The sequence below is a fragment of the Schistocerca americana genome, chromosome 1 (genome assembly GCF_021461395.2).
Source record: "Schistocerca americana isolate TAMUIC-IGC-003095 chromosome 1, iqSchAmer2.1, whole genome shotgun sequence".
Classification (NCBI taxonomy): Eukaryota; Metazoa; Arthropoda; class Insecta; order Orthoptera; family Acrididae; genus Schistocerca; species Schistocerca americana.
Window position 1 is genome coordinate 1,131,835,796 of NC_060119.1, and position 12,797 is coordinate 1,131,848,592.

Consider the following 12,797-nt stretch of genomic DNA (forward strand, 5'->3'; position numbering starts at 1 on the left):
CAGATTTCACATCAATGAAGCTATGATAAAGATCATGAAATGAGTGTAAACCTTCTAAGAGCATAGTTCAATAAGAAGAAAGAACAAAGAACAAGAACATAATTGAAAAACAGGAGGAGGTACTAAGAATACTTGAATGTACATGAGTTATACATACATTAGGGCTAGTTATAACAGAGGAAGACAACATAGCAGCTATAACATAAACAGTATTATGTGACAAGCTGATACTATAAGGAAATGAAGGAAGAAATGGTGTAGTGGCTGTTTGACACAAGAAGAATGAGAGAGGAGTGAGGAATAAAAACTAAACTACGAGAGTGATCAGATGATGAAAGCCTCTTTTGATGACTGGAACTTGGCTTGTAAAATCAGTTATTGAAAGAATTTGAAAGAATAGGGACTGGTTAATGTGGTACAAGAAAAAAAGTCACAAGACAAAACAATATGAGGTGTACTAGTAAAGTTGGCACATGATTTGCCAAATACTTGATCATCAGAGAGTAAATAAGTGAGATGTCAGTTTAGTCCATTTTACCAAACATGACCATCTCAACACTCCTGTACTTTAGTTTTGTGTCTTTATATGTATAGTCATATGCTTATAAAATGCATGTATACAGGATAAATAAGAAATAGAGAAAAATTGTTTTGAATAAGTTATTATTTAAAATGTTAACACATAAATTGATACATTTTTCCAAAGAGAGAGATACACAACACCCTTTGAGACTAAAGCTGTCAGACAATATGATCTGTGATATGAATGATACGATACATAACATTCTAGCATACTTTGTCTATATGCCACACCACACAAAAAGGTAACAATATTTACTTGATGTCTTATTTTTGTTCATATTGTTCTGTTGGTGTGAAAATAAAAGTGGAATATCTGCTGACAAGAAATATACAGAGCCTCTCTTACAGACAAGTCAAGAAAGCAGCAACAGAGACAGATGTGTTTGCATCTCCTACACGACTGCTTCTGCACATAATATTAGAGAAAAATGAAACTGGATGTCATGTTTTTGATAATTGCTATTTCTTATTTTATTAATAATGTATGTAATTGCATTTTCCCCTTAGGAGTTCCAGCCTGTTATATAACAATTCCAACTCTCTCTGTTATAAAATGATGTAAGAAATTAATTGGTATCATTGCTACATTCTTGAGGCTTAAGAAATAAACAGTTCAGTAGTACATTGTGTGGTTTAAAGTATTTTCGGCTGTTGAAAATATTTTATGATCTACATAAGCAGTTAAAGTTTGGCACTTGGACTAATATGTCAAATATCATGTAAAAATATTTTCATCTATGATTCATAAATAATGTTAATTCCTCTTTTTAAATGATCATAAGTTATGATGCTTATTACATAATTGTTGCAGTGTAAATGTTGTTTTGAGAATAAATGGTATCATTTGGTAACAAGAGTTAAATTTCTGTAACTGAAAGGATGACAGTTCTGTCGTGCATCAAATTTGCCTGTGATTATAAACTCTTGGTCCTTATTAACTATTCCTGTACTTTAGTGAGATACAGAGATGGGAGTTCTTGTTTCATACAAGCAGTCTTTGTTTATTAAACAGATACCACAGCAAAAGGTCCATGCAGTGGAATGAGGAGATTTCATGTGCAAATATTCACATGATGCCCTCCAGCATTTAACATACAAGTTTTAATCAATTAGTCAATCCATTTCTTTGAACTAGTAGCCTTGCTGCTCAATTTTCCACCAATTTTTATGTTCTCAAACAATTTCCTTTTATATTGACAGAAAACATAAAATTTTCCATTGCTATAATGAGGCTTATTTATATCATAGATGTATATTTGTGTATTTATATATGAGAGATTACATGTGATTTATCTTAAAATCCTACTTAAATATGTTAAGTGATGACATTTTGTAACTGGCAGTTGAAAACAAACTTTTTATTTACTGTAATTTTGGTGAGAACTACAGCTCTCTTTCAATGAGAGCAAATCACATCTTCCATTGGGAATTGTTGCTCTGAAAACAAACTTTTATGGAATCATTTGATATACATGTAACTGTCACCTGGTTTAGAGAAGGATGTTTTCTGTTCTTGAATGAGGAAGCTTTTTCAGTGAAATGTTGTTAAATGCATTGCTGAACAATTAATATGTAACTGATGTTAGAATGTGCATCACACACTACTTACTTATGATGGGAACAGTAGTGAAATTTAGACACTCAAAACTAGAAAACATGTCTCAGTACTTGTTATCCAAAATGTGTCTATGTGAATAGGTGACAGAAGGATTTGGCTGGCTGAAACAACTTTATATTTCTTTAACAACTGTAATCAGTGAATTAAAGGATAAAAAATCCATACTTACCAACATAAAATGCAGAAGTATATTGAAGAATATAAAAAAAGTAAAACCTTTAATTCTCAAAATGAAAAAATGGTTTCTGGAGACGTAAAGACAAAAATGCTGCGAGAGGTCCATGAGGATGGTGGCATGAAATAAGGGTGAAAACAGCACTCTATCATTCAGGACCATACATAAAGAGGATATAAAATACAAGATAGTTCTTTCATTTTTCGAACCATCTGTGTTATATTTTCTTCATAGCAGAAGCCCTGTTGATCACTCCTGCGAATAGTACTTTTTAGTGCCTTTCACATATTTCCTGTTGTCTGTTTCTTTTTTAACTCTGGGATATCGTGTAGCTGATGGTAATTACCCCTTTATACTAGTAATTAACACTATTGTCACAATTACAAAAGCATGATAAGTTACTCTATGATTTGATATAACAGCAGTCTGTCAACCACAAGGACACGCAAAATAATCACACATTTTTTCAAAGAAGGATTCTTCATTGTGGAATGGTCATATGAACACATGATTTATCATATGGCAGATTTTAGCTGCCAAGAACGCTCAGTTGCTGGCTTCTAGAAATGTGTAGATCATTATCTATTCTCATTTGTATTATGCCTCATCTGTTCCTAAAAAATTACATCCCTAGTAAAACTATATTTTAATACAGCTGGGAAATTCAAGGCATATTGGAATGATATGCACAAAATACATATATGCATTTCAGATATCCATTTTTGGGTTGGTGACAGGACTACTTACTTAAACATTTATGCTGGGGCTTATTTGACTGGATTCTCATCCGCCTAATCCACTAAGCATTTTACAAATTCATAAAACATCGAGAACCTGTTCTCTAATTGGGTCACTGGCATGTACTTTATATTTTTCCAAATGTGCCTTGAACCAATAGTTCAGGAGATAATGTGGTTTCTTTGCTAAAAATCTTTTTTTACTGAAGATGATGATATTTTAGGCCTGTATGTTATTGTTTACTGTACTCTTAACTTTGATAAAAGATTTTACAAACACCACTAATTAAAATATATGCAGGTATTTTTTCATAACAACAACATTCACTGATTTGTAATTTATATCACACAGCATGTATACAGCAAAGCATGATACAAGTTTTAGATGTTTTTTTTTCTCCATTTCTCATTATTTCAAAATATAATCATAAATAAATTCTTTGTTTAAGTAGTAAAAATACATGTCATTTTACTATCAGATAATAAATGAACAATGTTCATAAAACATTAATAGTGCTTGTATGTCATCACATTGTTTAACAGAAAACAAAGAGGAAGGAACTAGTGTTTGAATGCTTGAGCATTTGCTGTGACTATTTGAATGAACAACTCTCAGGCAAACTGCATTTTAAGTAACATAATTGATGAACAAGTTTCATTTAGTTTGTCTTTGAGTTACTCTTTGTTTCTTTTAAAGCATAGAACAGTTGCCTGAGTTGTTTTTTTTTAATCTGAACTAGGGATGGTTGAAGAGTGATTAAGTGATATCTGTAGTGCAAAACAGCCAAAACTAGTGGCTATTGCATTTGTCTATGCTATGCACTGCATGTGAGCTTCTGCAGGTGAATGGTAACCTTTCCTCCTTTTTGTCTGTATGCTCATTTTCATGATTTATAGAAATGTTCTGCTGTGAACCAAACAGTCAAGCCATAAATGCTGATGATATACCTTCAGCATTAAGTTCAACTTTTACTTGTCTTGATATACCAAAGTTTACATAATTCATTGTGCCTCATAAAATTTACAGGAATGGCAGTCATAAATGTGTTTGTTGATTCAAATAACAGTACTAAAATAAGTAAAACTGAACCTCACAATTTACAACCAACCAATTTCTCATTTGAAAGTTAATAAGGTAGAGAGAAATTATTGTTGAGTTCCAGTGTGATATGATGTTACTAACAATATACTAGGTTTAATCTCTCTGCTTTTATTATGTCAACCCTATGACAGTCACTACATTTGATAATTACAGTTTTTAAAAATTTGTGTTATAACACTTTTCAAACAGTGAGTAAATAGAATACAAACTGAAACCACACATATCAGTAGTTATTCAAGATGGAATAATATAGTTCATTATATGAATTTATCAGTGTTTACATGAATGATGGAGTACTGACATACTCATATATGAATACAAATTGGGACAGCTCATACCTATTGAATATAGGGCTAATTATTTTAAAACTAAACACAAAAAGAATTGTGATTCAACAGGTAGAAAGCAATAAATAAATAGAAAAATACCATAAGTGAGGATATAGAAGACAAACAAGGGACATGAAGACAGAAAAAAAACTTAACTCATGCAGAAAGTGATAAAACATTTTGTTGACTGGAACCAAATGCTGATGTGTCAGAGAAATGAGAAGGGGTTTGAGAGACGGGGTGGACCTCAAAAGTGGTCTATGATGATTACAAGAAGAAATTGTTTTTGTAATCATGATGAACATTGACCACTGAGAGCTACAGAATATCAATTTAGAAGTCTCTGAAGATCTAAAGCCTGATCTGGACATGACACTGCCCTGATATTCTCACACCAACCTTTTTTCATTGTTCAAATGATGAGAGAGAAACTAAAGTAATGTGTTTCTCATTGTTTGTAGTTGAACAAATGGTAGTATGAGAACAAGAGATTAAGTTCAGAGTTTTCCAACAATAAGTTATTTCTGAAGACTAAACTAAAAAAAACTACTCCTCCTGAACAGGCCATGAAAGCCCAGCAGTACCGACCGGCCGCCATGTCATCCTAAGACCATAGGCATCACTGGATGCGGATATGGAGGGGCATGTGGTCAGCACACCGCTCTCCCGGCTGTATGTCAGTTTCCGGGACTTCTCCATCAAGTAGCTCCTCAATTTGCCTCACAAGGGCTGAGTGCACCCCACTTGCCAACAGCACTTGGCCGACTTGATGGTAACTCATCCAAATGCTAGCCCAGCCCGACAGCACTTAACATTGGTGATCTGATGGGAACCGGTGTTACCACTGTGGCAAAGCCGTTGGCATCTGAAGACTAACTGGAATAATTTCCTGAAATGAAACTGTAAGTTTTGTCTGTTTTGTGTGATAGGAGGCACATTTTTATTCATTTTAATGCAAGATATTCATGGTGTACAATGTATTCTCATTGCTTTACTAAAAACAGATGTCCCAATTTGATTAGGATATTCCTTGAAACAGAGCTGGCAGAAGTGTAGCACATTGTGGTAATTTTATGTTGCATGAAATGGAGATGGACTCTCTCATGATGTCAGACTTATTTAATTGCACATGGCTTGGATGAGATTGCTAGGTTATGCATCAGTCTTACATATTTCTTCATTGTTGTTGGCACACCAGACAACACTAATGCAGTATACGGTAGGCTTATACAATGATATGCGTAAGACCAAATCGTTTTTAAATGTGGTAACTGGTGTTTCAGTTCTTTTAAGTATTTGGAAAATAATATAGACATTAATTGATTGAAGAGAGAGCTAAATAATGCTGTTTTTAACAATTTCTGGTTTGGTGTTGCATCAGAGAAAGGAAAATTTTCTTGTATTGTTGTAAAACTTCAAATACACATGTTACCCTTTAGGTTGCTAAGGCAGTGGAGAAGGAAGGCTGTTTGCTTGTTTGTGATGCTCCATTTCAGCAATATAGTGAAGAGTGTGTGGAACAAGCTGTTGTTGCTGTAAGTCTAACCCAGTTCAGGTTATGACTGGTGTTAAAAAATCAGTGTTCAGAGGTCCTGTAATTTTCTACATGAGCAATTTTATGTGTACGTTGGTCCTTTAGCATTCATGTATAAGGATAGTAACACGATACATTACATTTGAAGCGCACCACATCATATCAGAAAAGTTGAGACAGGAACAAACCTCTGGAGATTCAAGTCTTTCATTTGTCGGCAATAGGCTCCATGGCTAAACTGGCATTTTATACAGCACCAATGGACAATTCTTCTTAAAAGCTAAACCATAGCATGTATTAACCAGTTTCAGTTGATAATGATTAATAATAATAATACATAGTTTGAATGAAACTCTGTAGCAATAAAGTTAGTTAAACTGATCATAAGCTCATATATATATATTTCTACTTCAGCAAAAGTACAGTGAACAGTCACATGTTGCAATAGTTCTTTCCTCTTTGTTTTGGCACTTAAGGACATATAAACATTAACAAAAGCTCTTGAAGCTCATCAGAATAATTAAAGTAGTATCACATTTGCCATTGCAGAATATTAAATCAAAGGAAAGTGTCACAAATGTTGAACCAGTGATTAAATTTGTAACACATTGCTGGTACTTATATTATGTGATATACAGAAATGACACATCAACAATCTCCTAATTGTTTCATTTGTTTTCTGTTGTGGGGTTAAATGAAGTTTGTTTATGTTTGTCATACATTGCTAATACTATCTACATTATTTTTCTAAGAGAAAACTTCATATTGTTTTTGTATAAAGTTTATTTATAAATTTAAAGTAGTTGATAGACTTTTATGCTGTATAAATTACAAGATATGTTACTTTGAAAGCTATTCCATATTGACTTAACAAACATACAGAGGGCATATTTTATAAGATCCAGATTTCTTGGATGTTAAGCTAGATTCTAGACAAACACTTCCCAAATGACACAGATACATTTTGAACAATACACTAATAAACATTTTCTTTTTGTAGGAGACTTAAGCGTTATAAAGACAGTTGAGACCACACATACTGATTAAGTCAGTTCACCTGTATAATACCCAAAGAATAATTGATAGATTTGTTTATGTTATAAAAAAGATATGCTTTGCATCATAAAAAACAAATATTTCAGTTTTATTTGTGTGAAGCTTTGACATAAGGTCCTTCTCTTTGTGTTATTAGAATAGTAATTGTTTAAAACTATGTAACATGTTAAATTTTTTTTTACTTCACTGTGGCATTTAGTGGTTAGTACTATATAAGAAAAAAATAAATCCAGGTAGTAAGCTGATATAAAACTGGATTCATCACAATGGAGATATGACTGTAAAATTTATAAGATACCTACAAATTATACATTGAAATTGCCTATAGCAAAATCTATTGTAAAATTTTTTGTATCATATTTTCTGTTTTGGAGCTATTATTTAGATTATGAAGCAGTATGTTATTGGTCTCAAAATGTGGAGAATTGGAAATCTTTGGAAGAACCTTTACATATATAGGCATATAGGCATTTTTTCTTTATTTTCCACAATTCATTCCAATATGTTTATTCAGATGAATAATATGATCATGTATGTAAATAATCATTGTAAAATTGTGTAGTGCTTCTGGGTACAAGATGATGATCAAATAGAAATTGTTATGAAGGTCAATTAGTGTTTTTTTTTTCTAAAGTGAGGAATGTAGAGGTGTCTTAAGTCAATGCAGACCGAAAGATTGAAGCAATAGGGAAAAATAGAAACTCCTTAAATAAGTGTATCCAAAATTCACAGATACTTTGTCCTTTTTGAAATTAACTCTGTAGAAATTTTTTATAATGTGTCTCAGTCTCGGGTCACCTTTTTTGTCACCAAAGGCTGAAATATATAAGAAAAAAAATTCTTTTACAAGGTGGTCGCTGTATTATTCAAAGGCAATAAGACCAGTTTGTGTAAATTCGAAGGCTTGTGAAACATTTGAAGAACAATGTGTAAGACAGAGAAGAAACACCAACTGCTGACTAACTGACTCAGGAGGACCCATCACAGAGCTGGCAGATACAGAAACGCATCAAATTATTAGCCTTTCTTCAGAGGAAAGTCAGACACGTTGTATGAAAAGATAAAGGAAAACATATGGATGAAGGAGAGAGGAGAAAACCACTGCAAAAACCCAAAGTCTCCAGCTATTTTCTCCTCATGAACAACTTTTGTCTCTCCTGAACTACAATTTGGATTGACCTGTCGTCATATCCTTTGCCTTTATGCTTTTCCTCACCTTCTCATGTTTACTGTTTGTCCTTCCTATGAAAAAGGAAATTGATTTCTTTACTTTGAGATTAGATGTGTATTTTTTCTGGCTGAATGTTTGGCAGTCTTGCTGTAATCCTCCTGTCTGTGCAGCTAGTATGTAGGCATTCCTTTATTGTCCCATGTATTGTCTCTCTGCATATTTGAATTTTCTGTTTTACAAGAATTTTGCAAATAATAACAACCGATACTGGATTTAATGTCAATTGTATTTTGAATTTGCTTACGTATGTGAAATTAGAAAATTATTTCATGAAACAAGAAATAATGCAAAAGTATTTCATGAAACAAGATATAATACAAAATTATTTCATGAAACAAGGTATAATGCAAAATTATTTCATGAAATAAAATACACGGTAATGCGCTGAAAGCAGCATTCATTCACAGAAAGGTAGCCTGAGGCCCTGAGTGTACTCAGTAACCTCACATAATCATAAAGGAAAATTTCAAATGTTGAGGTAGCTGCTGGCACCTGGCATGGCACTTGGAGGTGGGTCTGGAAGAACACTATTAACTGTTATTTGGCTATCGATAGCAATCTGGAACAATAGTGTGAGAAAGCTTTTAGAAGTAGGCTTTAAGTATAACATCACTCTTCTAAGATACTATGAGATGGTCAGGTGAGATTGTTCTCATAATAAAAAACACATTTTTTGACATGTTTTTTACTGCTGAAGGTAAACTTTGCTGAAGCTACAGACATCCTGCAGGTAATTAAGGCAATTCACAGCTCTTTCACAGCTCTTTAAAACTGAGTTGACATGCTGTTTCCCCAGTGTTACATTGGAAATACTTAGTGGAGGTTTTAACAATATGAATATTAGAATAGACTGCTTCTCACCACATAGATGAGGCATCAAACAGCAGGTAGGCATATTTAATAGTAGACTGTTAGATTTTTGTCTATCAGGTGAAGTCCTTCATCACATGGAGAGATTCTCTCTTTCCTGAGGTGAAGGCATCCAGCCACAGTGGGGCATTCTGGATGGGTGGTTTATCTATTTTAGAAGGCGTGCAGAAGGTGGAAGTCCAGTCAGGAAGTAGTAGTGATGAGGAGAGAAATAGGCTCGTGGGAGAGATGCCAGGATGGACATAGGGATTTTAGAAGGGACTGGAGATCATGCCCAAGAGCTAAAAATGTAAAAGGCTACTGTTAAGTTTGCCCACCTGCTTTTCAATGGTTCCTCTATGTGATGAGCAGTAATCTCTCCTACTATTCATATCAATATTTAATTCTGGATTTTCAGTTGTTAGATTAGTGAAAGTTCTATCTAGTTTAGCAGAAGATTTATATGAAATGATAAATTATATATTTCTTATAAGATTTAACAGTGTTTGATCTGTTTCCTTGACATAATAAATTTGGTTACTGAATGTAATGTTACTTATTAACAATTGGAAAGTATTTGGTGTTTAACTTGAAGCCACCTTCTACTAACTGTTCTGTTCAGATAACTAAATGGTTTCTTGCCTGAGAAAGTTCAAATGCGAATCCTATGAGCCATTTTCATGGGTGTTCACTGGACATAAGTTAGGAAGATTCCCTCTTCTTCACATACTGAGGGTGTTGTGTGTGTAGGGCCTATCTCTTTTTTTGTGACCATGGCACTATGGTGTCTGTGTTGTTGTGGATGATTATGGAAATGAAAGTAAGGTGAGTGTAAAACCTTGGAAACAAATTTTAACCTACTATTCTATAACCATATCAATTTTGACATTTCCTTTGAACGGATGGAACACTATCAGTACCATCATGTCATAACCCTTTGAAACAGAGGGAAGAAGTTTGATGTTTAGCTATGGGCAGTGATCGCAGTATGGTGACCATACATTGTGTACCACCATATCTTTTCCCCATACTTACAAAATACCTGTCAGAATAAATTTAATCCTCACAGGATTTGGAGTGTCTACCCATGAATACAAGTTCTCAACTACAGAGGTGAGGTGAGTACTAAGACATAATATGGATTCACACTTTACTGACTGGGGGCTTTTTTTAATGTTCTCATAAATAACACCTGCATTTTTGTTATGTGGATGGTATAAGGCACTAGGGGAACGTGCATGTAAGATACAAGATATAACAGAATCTTACTATTGCATTTTCATTATGGCAAACAGCATGTCATGAGAGGTAATCATTGTTTGGGTACAACCTCTTCTGAACACATTCCATGTAGCTGAATAAATTTCAGATATGGTACTTTTTTACAAAATTATTTACTGGTATGGAAATCGTATGTGTATTTTACAGTACATAATCAGATAAGTGCAAGTACAAGATGAAAAAATAGAAAACCAGAAAAGGAAATATGTAGCTCTATTTCTTGTAGCTTGGGAAGTAGCAAAGAGTATTTGTTTTGAATCCCATGAAAATGGCATATTTATATTTAGAATTTTCAAGGGAAAATAGTAGTAGATCTATAGTCAGTGGATTACCTGCAGACTTGGAAAAAGAACTACTGAAAGAAGCAACTGATCTTTCAAGATAGATTACATAAGAACATGAAGAAAAAATTTCTGACCTACTAGATGAAGTCCTGAAACAATGTATAATTACAGGACAAATTTTTCTCGAGGTGAGAAATTTAATTTTTAATTCTACAAGAATATAAAGATGTTCAAAAGAAACAATATAAAATAACCATCAAATAATACTGATATAGCAATAGTGTTCATGATAAACAGTATGTAAACCAAAGCAAGAGGAGATACACAAGACAAAAATGAGAAGTAAGAAAAGGGAAGTGAATCAAATAAAGAATGAGAAGTCAGGGTGCCAAATTTAGTGAAGTAAACAACAGGGCAAGAGGTTACAAAGAAATAAGGAACTAATGGAAGTAGAGAGAAATCCATCTGGGCTGTGTGACTGCTGAAATGAGGATGTACGTAAAATGGAAGTGTCACTCCAGTCTTTGTTCAAAAGCCACACTTCAATGTTTGTGCAAATGACACTGGCGGAGGAGGGCAATTTATGTATTATTTGGTCAACATTTGTGCTTATACTTAAGCAATATTCTATTATTTTACTGGTTTTTTGCTCCAAGGCACACATCTGTTATGGAACCAAAACATTAAATTATAGAATGATATTAGATAGTGATTTATAATATAGAGATTTATGCCTTTAGTACCACTGAGTTGGAGTAATTTTTACTGCTATTGTTAAAAGTGGTTCAGTTAACCATGCTATCAGAAAGCATTGACTGGCATATTGACTAAGAATGATCATGTTGAGAAAGAGTACATGATCTGTTACGGTAACTCTCAAATCCTTATACATCAACACCTTTCACACTACTCATACATGGTTTTCTCCTTGTGTTTTACACAAGCATGTAATGAATTTCTTTGTTTTCCATTGACAACACAGGATTACAAGAAAACTCAAATGCTATGCCAACCCCCTCCCCCTTAAAAAAAAGCACTTCAGAAAAAACTGGTACAAGGGATGTAAATATTCTTTCTGTTTGACTCTTTTGTCATTCTCACTTACAGCCATCAACCTCATGTAATAAAAAATATGCTTCTCCAGCTGGGAGATTACACTCTGAATTATTTGAGTATGCAAAAAATACTAGAAAATATTATTTTTATTTAAACGGTCAGGAAACTCTTGCTCACCAGCAAATTCTAGTGTCAATTTGCGGCATTATACTGCGAAAAGCAAATACAAAATACAATAAACGTTACTTCACATCAAGCCACATAAGCCTGACTCAACCAGTTATTTAATGTTACTGAGATGTGCATTGTTGGAAAAACTTTTATTTGCCATGAGATATGTAACTCTAGTAATCAAGGATTCCAATTTATCACATTATCATTTTCCAGGTTAACTCTTGGTGCATGTTGGAGCCTGTCCACTTTTGGAGAAAGGGATCATATTCCCCTTTTTGTCCAACTTTTTGGATGCTTAGTCCTGGTGTTGTGAATATAATAAAGTAATAACAGGAGAACAAGAAATCAGTTACAAAAGCAACTCACAAACCTCAGAAGAAGAAATTCCTGTAGAAGGATAAGAATTAAAATGTTATGACATAATTACAAATAATTCCCTGAGATTAAATGTTTTACTCTGGAATAAAATGAACCAAGTGGTGAATGGAGTAGGAGCATTGTCAAATAATGATCCCTTAATTTTAGTTACTACAGTTAAATGCATGGTAAGGGGAAAAACAACGATGTATTGTCTTGGAGACTGTGTGACCACATTTTCTTGTACTTTAAATTTAAAATTTTTTAAGGACAAAATCACACGAGTATTTCACAATACTGTCACTGATTTCAGTGCCAGGCATCATCTTTAGACTAAAGGCACATGTTTCAGGCAGTTTCAGTTGTATTGTTAACTCAACAGAAACTCCTTTCAGTGTCTGTCTTTAGTCTGAAGATGACAACTGGCTGCTT

General features: G+C 33.6%; 1 pseudogene; it reads right to left on the reverse strand.

The window, feature by feature from the left end:
* Positions 1–5,288: 5,288 nt before the first annotated feature.
* LOC124555522 lies at positions 5,289–5,406 on the reverse strand (annotated as a pseudogene).
* Positions 5,407–12,797: the final 7,391 nt, after the last annotated feature.